This window comes from Spodoptera frugiperda, unplaced genomic scaffold (genome assembly GCF_023101765.2).
Source record: "Spodoptera frugiperda isolate SF20-4 unplaced genomic scaffold, AGI-APGP_CSIRO_Sfru_2.0 tig00000943_1, whole genome shotgun sequence".
NCBI lineage: Eukaryota > Metazoa > Arthropoda > Insecta > Lepidoptera > Noctuidae > Spodoptera > Spodoptera frugiperda.
This window is the reverse complement of record NW_026095719.1, coordinates 69,127-90,390: the sequence shown is the minus strand read 5'-3', so window position 1 is coordinate 90,390 and position 21,264 is coordinate 69,127. Positions and strand designations below refer to the sequence as shown.

The 21,264-nt window shown below is 36.7% G+C and overlaps 1 long non-coding RNA gene across 3 annotated transcripts; it reads right to left on the bottom strand.

Moving 5' to 3' along the window:
- Nucleotides 1-263: 263 nt before the first annotated feature.
- LOC118267754 (uncharacterized) lies at nt 264-20,669 on the bottom strand. Of its 3 annotated transcripts, XR_007707606.1 has the most exons (5): nt 20,491-20,669; nt 20,331-20,409; nt 13,626-13,795; nt 6,667-9,615; nt 264-6,434 (listed from the first exon to the last, which is right to left on the bottom strand). It is a non-coding gene; the product is annotated as an uncharacterized LOC118267754 (long non-coding RNA). The 3 variants fall into 3 exon arrangements; XR_007707604.1 differs by having other exon boundaries at nt 264-9,615; XR_007707605.1 differs by lacking the exon at nt 13,626-13,795 and having other exon boundaries at nt 264-9,615.
- Between the last annotated feature and the right edge of the window lie 595 nt (nt 20,670-21,264).

Here is a 21,264-nt window from a genome sequence, read left to right as displayed (position 1 = left end):
AACATGATCATCTATGTTACATTACGAATGTTACCTATTGCGAAAAGGGGTAGGCAAATTATATCATTTAATTTATAACTTTGAATATCACTTCTCGTTGTAAATTACATTATGAACGAAAGCTAGTTGTTATATTTTGCAACCAAAATGTTGTTGGTCCCGGGGTTCGAACCCAGGATTTGTATTTCGGTTAAACCTAATGACGAAGCTGTTGCATAATAGAGGGTCTTCTAACATTGTGAAAATGAAATAAAACTACAATGTGTAATGGTTTGCATATTATTTTGATTAAAATAAAAGAACTCATTCAAAGAAAGAAAAATGAAAACAAAGCAATAAAAGTACTCAATAACACTTTTTATTAAAATTTTTCTTACTTAAATGAAAAACTATACCTAGTGTTACATAACTTTAGTAGTAAAAGTACATGTACACACGTAGACAGACATACAAACACACAACACCTTTCATGGGTAAAACATACAGGGTCATGCACACATACTATAATTAAGCGTGGTGTCTAGCGAAGAGAAACGAATAAGCCGCCTTTTTCCATGTAACTCGAAACAGGCAAAAAATGGGAATGATCGACCCTGTTTGATCGATTTCGTCATAAAATAGAAGAAAAGGATGGGAACAAAAATATAGAACTTAGAATATTGAGACAGTGCATGATATCAAGATAACAAAAGAGTTTCTGAACCAAAAACAGAATGTGGTCTTGACATCAATGAAATAAAAAATATTTTTTTCGAAGAGTTCTCGCATTGAGGTTACATGGAAATTAGCGCTCAGAAATTACTATAATCTTAATCTAACCTAACCTAACACGATTCTATTTAATAAATTGTCTAAGCTAAATATTCACCAAATTTAATGAAAGCATAACTTCCTTAGATTTAGTAACTACATTAAATAGTTATCTATTTTAGGAATTAAAATACATAACCTATAATTTATTGTTATTTAAATATACATTATAGTTAGAAAACAATTTAGTTATTTAACAATAACGTTTAAATCTACAATTTGCACCATAACTATCACTAGAGTTGGAACATCACCTAAAGACATCTAAGAGCCACCAGTTATAACCTTGATTATTTGTGGTGCTCTTGCTGATTATGAACTTTACAATAAACATTTGAAATCAGAACTTGTACATGACATCTTCCACCTATTTACTTAGGGCCTGTTTCACAATATCTGGAGAGCCGCTATGTCCCAGATACATTTGAATTAAGAACGTAATTTGTATGAACTATCTGTCACATAAGTTTATCAGATACTTATATGAAGGTGGTGAAACAGGCGCTTAATAAGGTATATAATTATGTAGAACTTATAGCTAAAAAAACAGATAAAAAATAGGAGACTGTAGTAACCAGTAAGCCAATTAGGTACCTGTCCCCTGTGCCAAAGTAAATAATGTATGCATGTGAGTACAAAAATGGAAATAAATATCAATTATATTATTACTTTTAATTTGATGGAAGTGACAGAGATGTGATAAAAAAGCATAAAAACTAAAGACAACTTGAAAAATGAGTGAAATTATGGTTAAATTGACTTTTATTATGAATCATATTTCCTTTCATAAAATATTTATTACTGTAGAATCTGCTTGGGACCACAATTATTAATATTTATTTCTATAATTATAGTCAAATATTTTTAATAAATGTACTCACCACACTGCCAATAAAAATTTTGTTTGTCTATAATCAAAATTGCATTGATTCATTTCGAAAATTTTGTTTCGTCTGTAAATATTTTTTATCTGTTAAATATATTATGTAAAATTTTCATAATATAATTATACTAGATTAAAAGACATCACATACGCGAACATTTTCCGTAATAAATGGCTTTAAACAACTTTAAAACTAATTAATAATTTTAAATAAAACAATTACTTTTGAGGTACTTTAAATATCCTCCTGCGGCTTCGCCCGCGTGGATTTTAAAAGATTCCTCTTCATTTTCTCCTATTGTCTCATTCTTTGTATTTGGTCCTGCAGTAGAGCCTACGCAATAAAAACAGAGAAACGTTAATTTTTCCTGTTTATAATATTATAATAGATAGTAGTCATTTATTTAGAGACACTCAACACATAGGTATTTAGCATTTATCAAACATCATCGAATCATTCTTGACATCAACTTTCAAACGTGCCAATTAACAGTTGGCAGGGGTCAGAGCCAATGTATGATATGTTTTTGATAATTTGAGCCAATTAGAAAATATTGTTCGAGAAAATTTCTTGAATTACAATTTTCAGTACATACTTTGACTGAATCTTTATAATATATTCCAGGTAAATTTATATTACGAAATGTAATATAATTCTACCTGAAACAACATGAAATTACATCATTAATTACCAAATGGATAAACAGGGAAGGCAATATAACTCCCGAGACAGGTAAGAAAAAATCAAAAAGTAAGGAAATTATCCTTACTTTAAAGTTACTGCACGGACCAAGTCTTGTAGGTGGAGAAAAAATTATAAATAAAAGGAAAGAGGAATAATAAGAGATGAATCTTAATCACGTAGTGTCATTGTTACTGGATCTGTCTTATTATCGAAGGTTATGTGTTTGTTATTCGAACCAAGACCGGCAAACCACCCGCGTCCCTAACTCACGTTGAGACGGCGACGAAAAATTACCTAACAAACAACTTTTATTATTTTCTTAACGAAACCTTCTATAAGTTCGTTAAATGCAAAATCTTATTTATTTACCTATATTTCTTGTCTTTTTGATTGAACACTGTGTCGTTTCATCTAAACTTATCCAAATCTGCTCAATAGTTTTTACATGAAAATGTTATAAACAGGTCTGCCTGTAGTCGTAAACAACTACCAAACAAGACAATTAATGTCTCAACATCAAAAAAGATCACGTCCCTACTAATTATAATTAAATAAATATTTAACTAATATAACTAAAGGACCAAATATACCACGTGGCACTGACGTATTTCATCAAATGACCTTGTTTCCAATCAGATAATACGACTAACAACAGATAATACGACTAACATTAATGGAGCTAGACTCGCCGCGACTTCCTAGAAATCCAACCGTATTTCCGAAACCAGCTTACGGTAATAGTACTACATTGAAAATGCAGAGCCAGACAGAAATACTAGTTTATTAGTGAATGAAATAGTTCCATGAAAACTAGAACACGTGTTTTGTAATTTACCTAATGGATACATTATAACGGTTGGATGTTATACTTTCGATTAATTGATTTGGATCTCTAACGCATCATTTAAAATAACAAGATATGTATTTGTGCATACACAGTTTCATTTACTTTTTAAGATAGTTAATTAAGAAGGAGATTATTTTAGTTTATCTATCCACATAATATTTTTTTCAGTTAAGCCTTACTTCTATATTACAACATATTGAAATGATTTGTACACAATTAAACAACGTGTTCATAATAACCGAATGGTACAACAATATTTTTCTATCAATGAATTTTGTATCGAAAACAAAGACTGACAGAACGGAATCGAAACCAAAAAAAATGTACAGGAATGAAACTCATATTTTGCGCTCGTCAAAATTGGCAAAAAATGTTTGCGACATTTTTTATTTTCACAGATTTCAGGGTCGTGGCACCGATAAAAAGTGCACGCTATGAAAGTGAATTCGGTATTTTTAAAAGGTGAGTGACGTCAAAAGCGTCGTGGGACGGCCCGTAGTAATCACAGCTGGCCTGAAACCTTTCAAAAGGCTTTTATCGAAACGGACTCGAATATTAGTCGTAGTTAGCAAGTTTACAAACAACACGATAATAAAGTGCACCTATCTGCACATACTCGTTTGTAATGAACCGAATGTATTTTCAATTTGCCGCCATTCATTCAAATATCGTTTGTTTGTTTATTAATGAATGAATGGGTGGAATCGCGACATACATCAGCTGTCGGAAAATATTAAAGGCTCTTTCACGAGAAATACTGTGTTTGTAAACAATTTATAAATGTCGTAGTGGCCAATGTGAAGCTCGGTATTGTATGTAAACAAAAATATTGAGTTTCCATTTTATTATTAATATTACGATTTCTCTCTCGTAACAGTGAAATGTAGTAAACCATGGAGGTTTTTGTACTAGTTTAATTTGGTTCTAGGGGGGTGCTTGTAATATTGATCGTCCTCGTCTCTGTATTGATAAGTATAAGTTTTATTACTATGATTTTTCTACTGTAGTTTACAAATAAGGTGGAACTTTTGCCAATGAATAATTTATTACAGAATGTTTTTGTTATTTCAGATTGTGAAGTGTATTTGATATCTAAATCTTAAAAGGTTTGATGTCGTGTTTAGTTTAGATTACTTTAAATAATATTATTGTTTAGTACATTCATTGTTTTTATAGATTATTTATGTTTTTTATACATAAGAGTAACTGTTTATTACGTAAAACTGACGTTGTTATTAAGAAGTAGCGCGGGAATATTGTTTTTTTATATGAGACTAAGTATTTGCATTTTGGGGTTTTTTTTTCATGTATTTTCATAAAAAATATAGTAAAAATTATTATATTTTACTTTTACGAAATATTTTTATGTAATCCGTGAAAATGTGTAGTAAACTACCTATTGCAATCATTATTTGATGTTAAACTTTGTTTTTGTAACTTTTATAGACGAATTCTATGTCCGTAACTCGCGCTGTTTTCGTACGCAGAAAATCGCGATTTCTCCGTTGTTAAGCTATTTATCTACTTTTTTTGTTACGTAATATGTTAATAGCGATGCAAAGATGTGGATTCTTGTGAATTAATGATGTTTGTATGATTACTTTGGTAAACATCGTGTTTATCATGAATTACTCGTTAGTTAACAATAATTTTTAAGATTCTCGTTCTATACATGACTAGGCTAACCATAATTTCAGCCTTCTGACTGTTGGTTCTCACTTAACTACGCTGTAATCTGTTTTGTAGCATCTATATGTTTGAGTGACAGTGTTCAATCTTAAGATTACTTCCAAGCGTTTGTGCCCTATTAAGTTAAAAACTGTTTTGTATTATAAACTCGGTGCGTTTCTAGCCAACTATTATTGATGTTTTGTCTTGGAATGTTAGTCGTTAGTCGCCAGCGATTTTAGAGGTACAGTGAATGTGTCGTATTTGTTTATACTCTTCCTGACACCCGATTAACTCTCTACATGTCCTGTTTCGGAACATTTCAACTTTAACTATTCTCTGTTATTTGCGCGGCCGTTTAATTTCTCTAACAAAAGACTTCAACGCGCGAGGTTCATATTAATTGTGTCAGTTATTCTGTTCGATTTCTTTATTAGTCGGACGGATTAGACGGATGGTTGCACCTCACAGTGTTTTATTATCGCTAGCATTTTACTACTATTGCGGTGCTGTGAGGTGCGTTATATTGCTTTTTGGGAACGTTCCCCCGAAGACTTGTTCCTATTGTGCATTTATGATTCATGTTATGTCTCCGGTGATATTGCGGTCACAAAACATGCATTACCATTCGCTTCGCTACAAACATGCTGAGCTTAAATCGCAAAAACGCTTCGCAGAGCCTTAATTCTAAGTCATTGAGATATGGTGAAGTATGTCAGGATAATGAAAGGGACTTCAGAGGACTTCTATCTACCTCACGAGTGCCGTAACTTTCAGATGTTGTTTTTTATATTATTTGATTCAATTTTGTATGTTATATTTTGTCATTGCCTCTGGTCCCTGTGGACTTTGAAAGTTGAAGATGTAATATACTTACTCTATTTCTAATAATTAATTATCTGCTCTCTGGGAAATTACTGCAAAAGAATGCCTGCACGCTGCCCCAGCCGAGTCCTACATAAATGAAGGCACGTACCTGGTCGTAGGCAGTATGCAGAATGCACGGCGTGCAGCCGGTGTGCGCGGGCAGCAAAGTCGCGATTAACTGCAGAACATCTCCAGCCGGCCTATCGGGGTCAATGGGACAGTGGGTGGGATACACATGGGGTGCGAGCGAGTCCGGGCGGCGCGCCGCTAGGCGTCAATGAGCGAGTGTATCGCGAGCCTGCCGAGCGCGGCCGCGACACTCGCGCGTTTAATCCAACTCGTCTCTTTTCGGTCGATGCGGTAGAGAAGAGGACACGCGCATGACTAGGTCGACGTGCGGACGGCCTGGTGGCTACAGAACAATGCGCAGCGCGGAACAAGCGCGCAATAATCGATAGAAAGGGGCGTGGACTGCGGTGCCTAGATCCAACCCCTCGCGGACATATGACACCCTTTATTTATATGATGACGTTCGAAATCGACGTCATAACGAAAATTGAGCGGGCGCTTTTGGGCAGAACGCGCGAGGAAGCCGACAGGCGCGGGAGCGGCCGCGCGGCCTTCGCGCTCGCCGGAGGAACGTACGCGCAGCCTTACTGCGCCGCCGCGCAACTCTAAAACAGAAGGTCAACTGCGAATTGTCAATTGTAAAATTAAAACAGTTTCTATTTGATTACAGTTTTTTTCATAAAACTAACTCTTTTGAAGCAATTTAAAACAACATAAGCATGAATATTTTTATTTCCAATATGTTATACACTATTCTAATATCAGTTATTAATGTAAACGACAATGTAGTTTCTTCTCATTGTTGACATGATAGTTAGCAAGTTAAAATTATCTTACGTGATCAAGTTGAGTGAAGGCTGGCTCCTTGTCATTCAAACGGCGACCCCACACATGATATAGGTTATATCTTGTCGCTTAAACCAGGACGCATTTACGTGTGACCTTCGAATGTATTATTGAAATGACTGGGGTTTGAGTAATGGCAGGTGCGGACGTCCCACCTCGCGGAAATACGTCTGTCTCACTCAGTGCGCGGCGGCTGCAGTGCGCAGACGCGAGCTGGCCCCCGCCTCGCTTTCACACTTACGCTACTTTTTAACTAGTATTAACTTTCGTTACAGATAGTAAACTCTTTAAAAGTCGTGTGCTAACTTTTCGGCATCCTGTACATCAGTAATTTACACTCTAACTAGTAATATATTAGCGCGCTGGTACAATTTAATTTAAATCTAGTTTGTGGGTGTGATTTGTAGGCGGAAACTTTAGTGGTGGGCAAGTGTCATATCATGTGTATTCATTCTATCTAGTACTATCGGTGCATCACGTGCAGTTTGCTGTTCTGTTCGATAGGTTTTTCAATTTTGTAAAACTTTGCAAGTTTTTATTGAGCAGTGGTTATTGATAGGACCGTGATATAATATATTGCTACCGGTTCTTAGAAATAGACTACAATGAAAAGTTGGAAACTTTACATTTGATTAATAGTTTATACTTTTTATACAAAAACTTTTTGATTGTGATACATATTAGAAATTCTGTTCAACCTGAAATAATTAATTGCATAAAACAGCACTTTGAAAACATCTTCAGGTTTTTAGAACTCGAAAACAAGGCTTGCAAACAACTTTTACTTTTGAAAAATGTACAGCTATATATATCAACAAGTGAACGACTATGCTCTCCGGCGGACGTGACCCAGTATCATCGAATTCGTTTCTGAGCACAAAAATAGTGAGGCTGGGTAAAATTAGAATGTTCGAGTGACGCTGTGTTCACATTTAGATGAACTGTCGCTGAATCTTTGTTTGTAAACATCGCGCTCCATGTTGTCAGATATATGTATTGGTTAGCAAAAACTTACATCAATCATCATATTTATAATTTATATTCTTGATATTGTTTGTTTATGATACATTTTTAAACGATCTCTCTTTAATAATTTTCCATTTACAAATTCCATACCTAATTGAAATACTGTCGTGGTAAGTGTTAACTCCATGTTTAGTGGTGGAAGTCCTATGGAGGATGATGATGAGTTTTATCTGTATTTGTTTATGCTTATGGATAAACTTTGTTCCTATTCTGACTGCACTACTTTCACAAGTGTGCTACCGTTGAATGGCATAATTTTATGAGTCTTATAAAATGCAATATGGAAATATAGTGACAATGCAAAAATAAATAAAACCTAGGTTAGTCGTTTCACAGCCCATCAACAGCCAGCTGAGCAAAGGCCTCACACGAAGAAAGCATTTTATTATTACAGCGTTGCCCGTAGACACTAGGATTTTCACGCGGGTCGTGGGTGTGTTTAAAAACATACAGAGGGCCTACTCCGGTTCTCGAATCCGAAGTTTCGTGTAAACTTCGGCCGTGGGTTTTATTGATTTACTAATAAAATTACTTAACATAACGTTTTATTTTTAATTTCAAATCAAAACCTATTTATTTATCTTCATTTCATTCGTTCATTTTTGTTGACAAAAGTTTGCAATAAATGGAATTGTAGGACGAAATATGCTAAGTTTCGTACGAAACTTCGTTTTTCGTTGAATTAGAGTAGACCCCCAGTTCACATACACATGACACCCAGACCCGAAACAAATTTTAAAATTCCCAAAATTCACATTAGTACTTACTTGCTAAGTTTCAAACCCGCACGCCGTGCATTACAAGTGGCCGCCGGGACTTCCACACGCCGTGACCTAGTATGGCCACGGTAAGTCGTTTAGTCGGGCAACAATTAGGACTTCTGTATACGATGTGTTGTACTGTTGATTATTTATTGTTTCGCATGTAATTTAGAATTCAATTCCAGAACGTAAAAGAAGAGTAATCTTTGAAATATTTCTTATATAATGGAGTTATAAACGACGTGACCTATAGTTATTTTATAATCAAAATGATACAAAGTTGTTTCGTTTGTGAATGTTGGCATATATTACCATCGCCTAGCATGTCCATTATCGTACCTAAAAACTCATTGTTATTAGGCATTCCGCATAAAAAGACTAAAATTACGTTTTTTAAAATATCATTAATATGTCATCGTATCAATCATCGACTGAAACCCAGAAAAGCTGAACATTGGGCCGGCAGACACCGTCATGCCGTTCGTTTGCTCACCTCAAGCCCTGCGGGAATTTACCAAATGAAATCGGTAAGGGGTATAGCCCGTCACACACCTAGCTATAATATACAGAAAGTACCTGGTTGACCGAGCTTCGCTCCGTAGCGATTTTTGAAAATTGATAAAAATGTAGATGGCGTTAGGTTTGCTAATGGTTCTTCTATTCATCAATAGATGGCGTTAGTCGTCGATTATGAAGAAAATTTATTATTAACTTATTGGCTGTATCTTAGGAACCGAGCTTTTCTTGGACCTGGAACCTAAATAAATCGACATCATACATCAAATATTTTCTTCTACTTCATCTATCTGTATAATAGGTGAAGTATTGGAACAACTATTTCCCCACACGCCTCGCCTCTTCTTTGGCTAGCATGACTGCTATGCAGAAAGAGGCGGTAGAATCCCAGTTCTATTCGCTCCGCACCAAGACACCAATCACATCCACGAGGGAGGACAACGGCGGTGCTCATCATACAGGGTATACAACCACCGTATGCTCCACTACGTGCTTCAGGTAGTCCTCGCAGTGACGACAACCGGTTGTTTCCTCCTGCATAGTTAGGAACAGGTACTTCCAGAAACTTCCATGTCCGGTGACCACCTGGGTAAGGCTGCTGACGTCTCTGCTGCTGCTGCTGCGACGGGACTTGCACCTGCAATAAAAACGAGCTCATTAATATCAATGTAAAAGTCCGTGATATTATTTATATTTCACTATTACAGTTATGCTACATTTTCATTTAAAAATAGTAGCATTTTAGGTAAACATTGCAATTTATAGTTTAAAAAACAATATCTCATATCGATCTTATTACTTCATTCACTGTAACTCTAAAAGAGGTTTAATAGTTTTGAATGCTCCAGGCACTCCACTAAGTAAGTGAGTAACCGTAAGTGCGAGCCTGCGGACGGCGAGCAAGGCTAGCTCACCGCCCGACCAGAACCAGACCCGTGCGTGCGGCGCGTCGCGTTTCGCGCGCGCCTCAAAGAGCCATCAGACCACCACAGATGGGGCCCAGCAGGGCTGATGCCTGATCCGGAGCTGCGGACTAGCGGGTTTACCGGGGCTCCGGCTCGAAAAGCAGGAGAAGGAACGGGGTGGTTTTTAGTCAGTAAGAGTCTGACACTCCCTCTCGCCTCGCCCAAGGCGGGAGAAGTCATTGGATGATTCTCCCCACCTCAAAAAAAAAGGCACTCCACTACTAATAGACAGTTTATCTCGAGGCATGATTTCAAACTGAAACAATTGTTGTCCTAAAGTATAGTTGATTAAGGTTTGTTATTATTTTGTGGTTAGTTTAATACCAATATTGTAGTTTTTGGCTTATTCGCGTAACTGTTAGAACTTACCTCGAATCCGAAGTTTCGTTTAATTTTCGGCCGCAGGTTTTATTGATTTACTAATGAAATGACAATGCCAGAATAGAGCTTTGCCCCACCAAAAATATAGTTTACAGGCATGCCAAATGTAGCATTCTATTGCCGCTCTATTAGTGATAACTAAAAACATGATTAAAAGCCTTTAGAACTTGCGGTTTCTATATAAATCTAAGAACAAAATATTACATTTAGGTTAGGTACCAGTTTATGTAAATTGCAGTTATAATGGTAGAAATAATTAAATTAAGTGCTTTATATTATTTCAATGCTATCCTAGGGTGTTTAGCTATGAAAGGAAGGAATGTCATCACCAATATCAACTTTAGTAATACTTTTAATTCATAGTCATAACAAAACAACAAAGAACAGATAGAGCGAATGTTAAATTAATAATGACTTTTTGACATAACTGACGCACGCACGCCAATGACGTTTCGTTACATCTAGTCACTAACGTTCACGAAATAATAATTAGAATATGCATTCATTATAATATAATATTATAAAAGAAAATTAAATTACCCTTACACATACATTAATAAATAAAATCCGTACACATTACATTAATAAATCTTTTTTTTATTGAATGACTCGTTTTGTTCCTTGTGCAAGCGGACAAAGAAACGCAAATGGTCGCGATAAATACAGGAAGTAGGCCTTTGGTATTTTTAATTCTTTTTTCCCTAATTTTTATCTGCAAGTTTATAAGAATAATAATTAAGTAACCAAGGGTCTTATTTTCATTGCATAATTTTGATTAATTTACATTTCTTGTACATTGATGAAATTGAGTGGGGCAGGATCTGGCATTGTCATTTCTTAAAATAACGTTTTATTTTTAATTTCAAATCAAAACCTATTTATTTATCTTCATTTTATTCGTTCATTTTTGTTCACAAAGGTTCGCAATAAATTGTATTACGAAATTTGCGAAGTTTCTGACGAAATTTCGTTTTTCGTTGTATTAGAGTAGAACACTATGGCTACGTGGCGAGCGATGCCGCCAACCAGTTCGTAGTTCGAATGACAACGAAATCACTTGGCGACCAACTGGCAGTAGGTGACCATGTCGCCATGGCGTGCCGATCTCGAGCTCGACATGAGGCTCATACTCATGAGCAGCATTCCGTTCCTCTTCATTCGAGTTCCTCATTACACGCACAGTTAGTGGCAAAAGTATTGTAAATATAACTCAAATGATTGTATTACTATTTGTTTTGGTCGACATACTATGAAGATGTGTGATGTAATTTTTCATTCAATCGAGAGTTAGGTCAAACCGGAGCGATCAGGATTTTAGGGTACAAAATGTTTTTATACTTACAGTAGTAAAATAATATACAAGAAATATCTATATACTTACTTTACGACTATAGACGACAAACAGAAAACATGCCAGAAAATAAGAATTTTGTGTGAAACTGACGTCTAATTTATAAATAAAAAATAAACCGACTTCACTAAAAAAGTTAAAAATAACTTTAATTTCGGAAGTCGGTGTTTCTCGGTATTCCTAAATAAAGTTATTTTTAACTTTTTTAGTGAAGTCGGTTTATTTTTTTGTAAAAAGTATTTTATTTCACACTGAATACTGATACTGAGTATCGCAACTAAAAAGTGTCTTCTTTGTCTTCTTCATCAGTTCCACCACCAAAGGTTACTTTTTGACTGTCAATGCTTCAATTCTAGATGAATATACCAAAATCACTATATAGTTCCCTATAATATTTGAGGAGTTCCCTCGATTTCTCCAAGATCCCATCATCAGATCCTAACTTGGTGACAATGGGAATTCTACTTTCGAACAAAAAAAGAATTTTGAAAATCCGTCGGCAATTGACGGGGTATTAATTAACTTTATTGCATGTGATATGAAGTTCCATTGGATTTCTGGTCTTCTTCATCAGTCCCACCTCAAAGGTGACTGTAAATGCTTCAATTCTAGATGAATATACCAAAATCACTATATAGTTCCCTATAATATTTGAGGAGTTTCGATTTCTCCAAGATCCCATCATCAGATCCTAACTTGGTGACAATGGGACCACCTCAGAACTATCTACTTTCAAACAAAAAAATAATTTTGAAAATCCGTCGGCAATTGACGGAGTATTCGATGAACAAACATACAAAAAAAAAAAAAAAAAAAAAAACATACAAACAGCCGAACATAGTACCTCCTCCTTTTGTGAAGTCGGTAATTAAAATAGCAATAAGTGGAATTCAATGCAATGTTTTGTGATTTCAATTTCCTAGTCAGGCAAAGTGAACATTAGATCCATGAACAAGAACGTTACCGGTTTTTTTTTCGACCTCGACCTGCGTCTGTTAGCCATACTCAGACTGGAGTGAAACACAAAGGTTAATTATTTCTATTAAATTCTGACAAATGTCGAAAACTCAATGAAAAAAAATTACAGATTGAAGTAAGTCTACTACTATGTAGGTCTACATAATATCTTGAACGACAAATATGTTATTAACATTTTGTATACAAGCATTCCTTAAATTAAAGTATCCTTTTTTTCGAATTTTCGACCCTTTCTCACGCGGAACAGGGAAAAAGAAATCACAAAATATAAAATCGTGAGCTACAAGGCGAAATGACGATTTTATTGTTTTGAGATTGTACTCGTAAGTAAGTCCACGTTTACGATTCGGGTGCCAATTTTTTTTTTTTTGATGCTGGAAAATCATCCAATTTCTTCTCCCGCCTTGGGTAAGGCAAGAGGGAGTGTCAGACTTCTACTGACTAACCACCACCCCGTTCCTTCTCTTGCTTTTCGAGCCGGAGCCCCGGTAAACCCGCTAGGTAGTCCGCAGCTCCGGATCAGGCATCAGCCCTACTGGGCCCCATCAATGGTGGTCTGATGGCTGTTTGAGTCGGGTCTGGTTCGGGCGGAGAGCTGCCCTTGCTCGCCGTCCGCAGACCCGCACATACGGTGGCCGGAGATCGTCCCGCGATCCCCGACGCCCGGAGTGTCTTTCGAGACGGCTGGGGCGTGAGGAGGTTTGTTCTCTCACGCGCCCCGCCTCCTCCTTATCTAGCATGACTGCTTCGCAGAAGGAGAAGACCGCATCCCAGTCCCCCTCGCTCCGCACCATGGCCTGAACCAGTGCCGGGCGCGAGAGGTCGCCGTCGCCAACAACATCCCTGAAGACTTGGCGGTGCTCAGCCCATGCAGGGCATACCGCCACCGTATGTTCCACCGTGTCCTCCGGGCGGTCCTCGCAGTGATGATTCCCGAGTGTTTTTTCCGCCCAATAAGGAACAGAAACTTACCGAAACTCCCATGTCCGGTAAGCACCTGCGTTAGGCGGTAGGTGAGGACGCCGTGGCGCCTCACTAGCCACTCCTCAAAGAGGGGACTTACCGCTGCAATGACAGCGAGCCCAACCCTCGGTTGCGACAGTCGTTGCTGCCATTCCACCATGAGATCGCGCCGGAGCTATCTGTACCAATGTTTACGGTCACATGATATAATAATTATTAATGTAGATGCAATAATTATTGTACAACACTAGCAAACCCCGGCGAACTCCGTTTCGCCACCAGATGGGCTTTTCTCTTGTTTTTTTTTACTATACCTAAACCTCACGGAGCGCTAGACCTTTCTAAATTGGGTTGTGCGTTCCGAAGTTATAGCGTCAGGAAGGAAACCCCAACTTATTTTTATATAATAGATAATATCATCGATCTATTTGAAAGAGTAAATGCAGGTTACCTAATGATGTAGGTACCTTCATCCTGGGTCAGAAGTTTCTTAGACACTATTAGAGAGTATAATAATACTAGCTACTTCCGCGCGGTTTCACCCGCTCTGCTTGGCTCCTATTGGTCATAGCGTGATGTTTTATAGCCTATAGCCTTCCTCGATAAATGCACTATTCAACACAAAAAGAATTATTCAAATCGGACCAGTAGTTTCGGAGATTAGCGCGTTCAAACAAACAAACAAACAAACAAACAATCAAACAAACAAACAAACAATCAAACAAACAATCAAACAAACAAACTCTTCAGCTTTATAATATTAGTATAGATTAGTATAGATAGGTCTGAAAAAGTCATGTTGCCACACACTTGCCAAACGACCGCTCATGTTAGCCTGTCTTAACCTCTGAGCCACAACGATACGTTACTTAAATAAAAAAAACATCAGGGCAGGCACGGGCATCGAATCCGCGACATGTCGCATAGCATTCAGTAGTTTAGCTACTGCGCTAACCAAATAAGTAAGTATTTCCCAAGCCAAACTAATATTTGTCTAGTGTTCTATGTGACCTAGATTGTAGTGCGCTGCTCTTTCCTAGAATTGTGAATTCAATTTCAGAACATTCTCCAATAACTGAATGCAGGCTCTGTGATTGGCTGTTGCACTAACGAATGGCCAACCAATGCCCGAAGCTTATTTACTTTATTTATGCGTATTGAGTCTCGCCAGTGCAGTCAGAGTTTGAAGTAACAAACAAGGGTGCTTTGTTGCTATGTTTTTTGATGGGGAAAATCATCCAAAGACTTCTCCCGCCTGTGGCGAGGCGAGAGCGAGTGTCAGAGTCTTACTGACTAAAAACCACCCCATTCCTACTTCTGCTTTTCGAGCCCTGGTAACCCGCTAGTTAGTTTGCAGCTCCGGACAGAGCCGGATTAACCCTTACATGGGTCTGTAGGCAATACAATTTTCGGGGCCCTTTTCTTTACCTACTTTGACTGACTAAATCATATGAATCATGTGACTCTCGTCAAGTTTTCATAAAAAGAACTAATACTCAACAGTGTAGTCTACTTCTATTTAGAGTTTCAACACACACAAAGCACAGCGCCGTGTGCTCAGGGATGTAGTTGGCGAGTGCGACCTTTCGCGTCCGGCATTGGTTCAGGCCATGGTCTGAAGCGAGGGGGGCTGGAATGCCATCTCGTGCGTGCGGCGCGTTACGTTCCGCGCGCGCCTCTAGGAGCCATCAGACCACCACAGATGGGGCCCAATAGGGCTGATGCCTGATCCGGAGCTGCGGATTACCTAGCGGGTTTACCAGGGCTCCGGCTCGACAAGCAGGAGTAGGAACGGGGTGGTTTTTAGTCAGAAAGAGTCTGACACTCCCTCTCGCCTCGTCCAGGGCGGGAGAAGCCAATGGATGATTTTCACCCCTTAAAAAAAGCTTACAAGTTGTGAAGTAAATTAGTGCCCGACCGAAGTTCTATTTTTGGCGAAGCCGAAGCCAAAGGTTTATAATCTCCCATTAATAAATTTTGTTCAATACTGTCTACATCTACAAGCTATTATAATGAATATTAAAATTATTTAAAAACTTCAATATTGAAGGTTCATGATGACTGTCTCATTACAGAAGTTGATTTAATGATAGTAATAAAAGTTTGTGATTTATTTGTACAAAATAATCATATCTTTGTTAAGTAATTTACAAATTACAATTAGACCAATCAATCAGTCAATGATGAATCAAACGAAACTTTGTTGAAAAAACTTGTCTTGACGCGCATGCAATGTGATATTGACAGAGACTCCCCGCGGTCTCTCTCATTCAGTGTTTCGTAACAGCAATCTTGACGGTTGCTCGGACCTTCGGCTTCGGTTCGGTTTTTTTGGCCGAATGTGGCCGATGCCGAAGCTTCGGTCGGACACACATAATACGATCTTAAATTTCTTTATCTTTCGGAGGATTTTATTCGCCGCACTGATCACCGGTCAATATTCGGTACTTTTGCGTTAGTTAGTAAAATTTTACTATTTAAATATTCAATGAGATACCCAATTTACATTAAATATCTATATCTGAAAAACACCAGAGCGATCACACGAATTCACTCGTTTTCGGATATTGACCCACAATCAGTAATACGCATCGCAAGTCGAGACGCACGGCTAACGCCATCTCGTGGGTAATAGCTGAACTAAATTGAAATAGGCGCGGGGAGTAGCGGAACTACAATCAAACTTCAGATTAATTTCTAATTCATATTGCAAAAAATACTTTTATTTAGTCTTAAAAATATCTTCTACATAGGTACCTGTATTCTAAAATTCTGTGATTTTTATAATAATAGCTAGTAGTATTAGTAGTAATCATGTCATACACTTTTGTTGTATGAAAATTATTTTATGAATTTTGATAGATAAAGAATCAAAACTAGTACTTAAGTTATTAGCAGTGATAGGAATAGCTAGTGCTTGTAAGACTAAACTTTGAACAGTGAAAGGAAACCAAGACTTCCTTAGTAGTTACTCTTTTATTCCCGGACATCTGCTTAAATCGTGTTTAGGAATACCATAAATATACCTATATTTCTTACAACAATATTCTCTGTGTTTCAGTTTTCTTTTACGTTTTAGTTTTTTATATACCTAAACTAGTTCAGATAAGTTGATAGTTGTAACGACTGTGTTATGTTATGTCTAATTTGTAAACTTTAGATAAACAATACGAACTTATTACTAATAACATATTTTTTAAATGTATTTAAGTGTTGTCTGGGAAAAATATTACAGTTCTAAGGAAGTCTCCGTTTCTTTTATTTGTTCTTCAAAGTTTAGGCTAATAAGCACTACCTATTCCTATCACTGGTTATTAGTCACGGAATAGAAAAAACTAGGCGAAGTGGCATCCAACAAAATTACTATGGGAAACAGTGTCGCCAAACGCACACAAAAAAAAATGCTAATCATATAATATTGTACTACAAATAAGTAAATATTTTCACTTGTCGTTTCAATTTTAGTCAAAAGTCGCATATCCTACATCTGGAAATACAAACCTTAAACCAATGATGTATGATTTATTTTACTATAGTGCAGAGTATACTTACGACGTTATAAAGTCTAGTAAATTCCGCTAAACGGTCATAGATGGCGGTGTTAGCAATTATACATTTTATATTGTTATGAATAAGGGTGACAATAGCGTCATAAGTCAATATTTTTTCTATTCGGTCAGGATTGGGATATTGTATTTTTAATTATATTATCGATATCGACAAATACCCAACCTCTTGTAGAATAAAAAAATAAAACCTGTTAACTATTTTAACTAAGTATACAACTATAATGTATATACATATATTGTATATGTATGTGTATATGTACTGTACACTAATTAAAATTTATCGCAATATCCTCCTATATCCTGTAATCCTTAGCAAAGGTGAATTTTGTATGAATTTTGTTTCACAAAATCTAAACTGGGCTTTGAACTTGTTTTTGATTGATGATGAACAATTGGAACTATCTGTAAAATCTGTAATCGCGGTACTGAGCGCGCCAGCTAAAGTATTCGAGATGGCTGTTCACAATTGCTTTTACACACAGTTGGGTCCTTATTTGTCTGATACGCAGCACGGCTTCCGTCCTGGACGCGGTGCAGCGGGGAACTTGGTTCAACTTATGACACAGTTGGTACCAGCTGTCGACGCTGGTCATCAGGTGGATGTGGCCTATCTTGACTTTAAGAAGGCGTTCGACACGGTCGACCATGACGTACTATTATCGAAGCTGGCAGGTATGGGTTGCACACTTCACACAGTAAAGTTCTTCGCCAGTTATCTTCGAGATAGGCGTCAGTATGTGGACTGTGGCGGATACTTCTCGGATCCATACTGCACCAGATCGGGCGTCAGTCAAGGTACAAATTTAGGACCCTTGCTATTCATTATTGTGGTAAATGATATATCAGAGGTAGTTAGCTCCAAATGCTTGCTATTTGCTGACGACCTTAAGTTATCTACAGTTATAAAAGACACTGAGGATTGTGACAGGCTGCAGCACGACTTGGAGAGGGTCACTGAATGGAGTCACTCCAATAAGCTATACTTCAATGTATCAAAGTGCTCAGTGCTTTCATTCTCACGTACACGAAGCCCACACCACTACCAGTACATCATGGACGGAGAGCCGCTGCAGCGTGTCACGGAGGTAAAGGATTTAGGCATTACTTTCACCAGTGATCTACAGTTTCGTAAACACGTGGTACGAGTCTGTAAAAAGGCATACAGGAATCTGGGATTTTTGCTGCGTCTGGCAAATGACTTCACGAACATCCGTGCATTGAGGGCTTTGTACGAGGCTCTTGTGAGGAGTCATCTCGAATATAACGCGGCCGTCTGGAGCCCGAGTGAATTGAAATACAAGACCATGCTAGAACGGATACAGAACAAGTACATCCGATTTATGTATTTAAAATTATATGGAAGATACCCGGGATACCCGTTACTGTATCCTACCTTGTTCTGTCTCGGAATGGTGGGCTACTATAAATTAGAAGTTAGACGTGAAGTAGCATTGGTGACGTATGTTTTTAAAGTTTTAAGAGGTAGTATACAAAACTCAGGTATACTATCCGAGATAGGATTCTGTATACCGGATAAGTATGTAGAGCGGCGGCACAGGCCGCGGCTGCTGGTGGTGCCGCGTGGGCGCACCAACCTGCTGGGGCGCGCACCGCTCACTCGTGCGCTGCGCACTCTCAACACAGTAGCAGATACCATAGCTATATTCACCTGTACACTGAGTGAGTTCACAAGGACCACGTACTGTGTAGCATGTAAGTTATAGTTAGGGAAAGTTTATAATAAGTTATATTTAGAAATAGTTTATAATAAGTTATAGTTAGATATAGTTTATAATAAGTTACTTTGTCGCATTAGATTTAGTATATCTGTAATGGCAAAGGAAACATGTGATAAATAAATAAATAAATAAATATTTGAAACTGTGCCTTTTGTAACTGAACTAAACTGAACTGCAATTAGCAACAAAAATAAAATTAAAGACAATAAAGTAATAAGTTATTCTTCGACTTAATATTAAGCATAATAAGGCCTTATAACTGTATTTTTAACCACCGACGCAAAAAGAGGGGTGTTATAAGTTTGACGTGTCTGTCTGTCTGTCTGTCTGTGGCATCATAACTCCCGAACGGATGCAGAGATTTCAATTTAGTTTTTTTCGTATGAAAGGGGACTTATGTGCGAGTGTTTTTAGACATGTTTGATGAAAATCGGTTGAGCCGTTTTAAAGTTATGGGCGGTGAAAGTGGGGAGATTAGCCGAAAGTCTGCAAATATGCTGGGGTGGGGTCTCAAATTAAACCGCACTGAAAGAAGATATTGAAAGATATAATTTTTTCGTAATATTAACAAAAATAAACTAAAAATTTAAAAAAATATTAAATTTTTAATTTAACGTTTTATTATAAACAAAAAATCTTGCACCAATGTAATCTTTACCTTAACAAGAATCGAAATTATAGTAAGTATATGTAATATACTAAGCCTAACATAACCTAACCTACCTATAAAAAGTATAAAATAAAAAAATTAATTAAAAATTTATAAAAACCCCCGACATAAAAACTTAATTTCCCTTTAAAAAGTAAAAAATAATAAAAGAAACTTAATCTTAAAGTACCTAAGAATGTACTAATAATTCTAAAAAAAAATACGTCTCGTTGGGGGACCGTATTCATACGGACTGCACACTTAACTTTAATGTTAACACCAAGCATGTGATACTTATGAGCGGTCCCCCAACGCGACGTATTTTTTTAGAATTATTAGTACATTCTTAGGTACTTTAAGATTAAGTTTCTTTTATTATTTTTTACTTTTGGAATGTGGATCCACGCGAGACATAATGCTTTTTCTATTGTTGTCTTTTATACGGCATACGAGAGGTTAAGTCACTTCAGAGTCAAAATGTTTCACATTGCAAAACGTGCACTCTAAATCCTTTAATTTACAATACCTAATAACTTAAAAATACATTTGTACTGTCATTTAGACCACTGTGTGTAGGTATCTCTCAAAATCATATTACTACTGAAAACTAGTGATGGGGAATTATTCCTGTCTTAGAGAAATTAAAGATTCCTCCTTTGTCTCTCACTCCGACCCGTTTAATGTTCCATGTCGAGGCATAATAAAATTAAAATTCTTTCATTAAATTACAAGTACTTATCAAGTCAATTTTTTTTACCTGTATGACAATGATGTTGTTGATTCTGATAACTCGTGCACATTTGAATGGACATATCTCTCAAAATCACCCATTTATCCTGAAATACATACAATTAAGTACTGAAATCGTAAAGTACAATATTTACTTTGAACCAGCAATAGCATTATTATTTTTGTACCTGAATGGTGTTATTGCTGATTGCTGATGATAATGATACATATAAATGTATCTAACTGCTACACAATTTGTATAACCGCTCAGTATTTCACGTAATATTCATCAAATAAAACTTTTCTGATTAACATTCAATTAAACCACAATTTATCTTATAACAAACATTTCTGTTTGACGTTCAACTATGACTACAACAAACAAAAGATACGATTTGACCACAGAGTATGTATATATGTCAAAGACTTAAGAAATATGGACGGGAACTGTATAAATACTTAGAGTGCCAAAATGGAAATTTAAACATAACATAGACTCTGCCCATTAGATAGTGTTGTGACAAAACCACTCAAACGAAAACATTTAAATCTAAAATATTTTCGAAAGTCAAGAGAGAGAGAAAATTCTAAAAAATATTTTCGAAAAACTAGGTATCGTAAGTGACCCGGTTGTGGCCACTTTAAGAATTTTGTCGACTTTGAGGCTTTCTTAACTTATAGTTTTTGTTATCACGAACATATTTCTTGTAAAAAGTCATTTAACATGTATTAACCTTGCCTAAGAATACCCCTTTTTTAAAGAACGTCCAATAGAAAAATAACAATCCAATAGAAAAAAAGAAAAAAAAAGGGAGTTTGTGCCATTTTTGGCCAGATTCGTGCCGTTTCTGGCCACGGTCGTGTGCCAGTTCTGGCCATCAAAAAATACTATAAAAGTTATAAAAAATTAATTAAATTGGACATTTTACAAACAATGATTTTTATTTAGTTTGGAAAATATG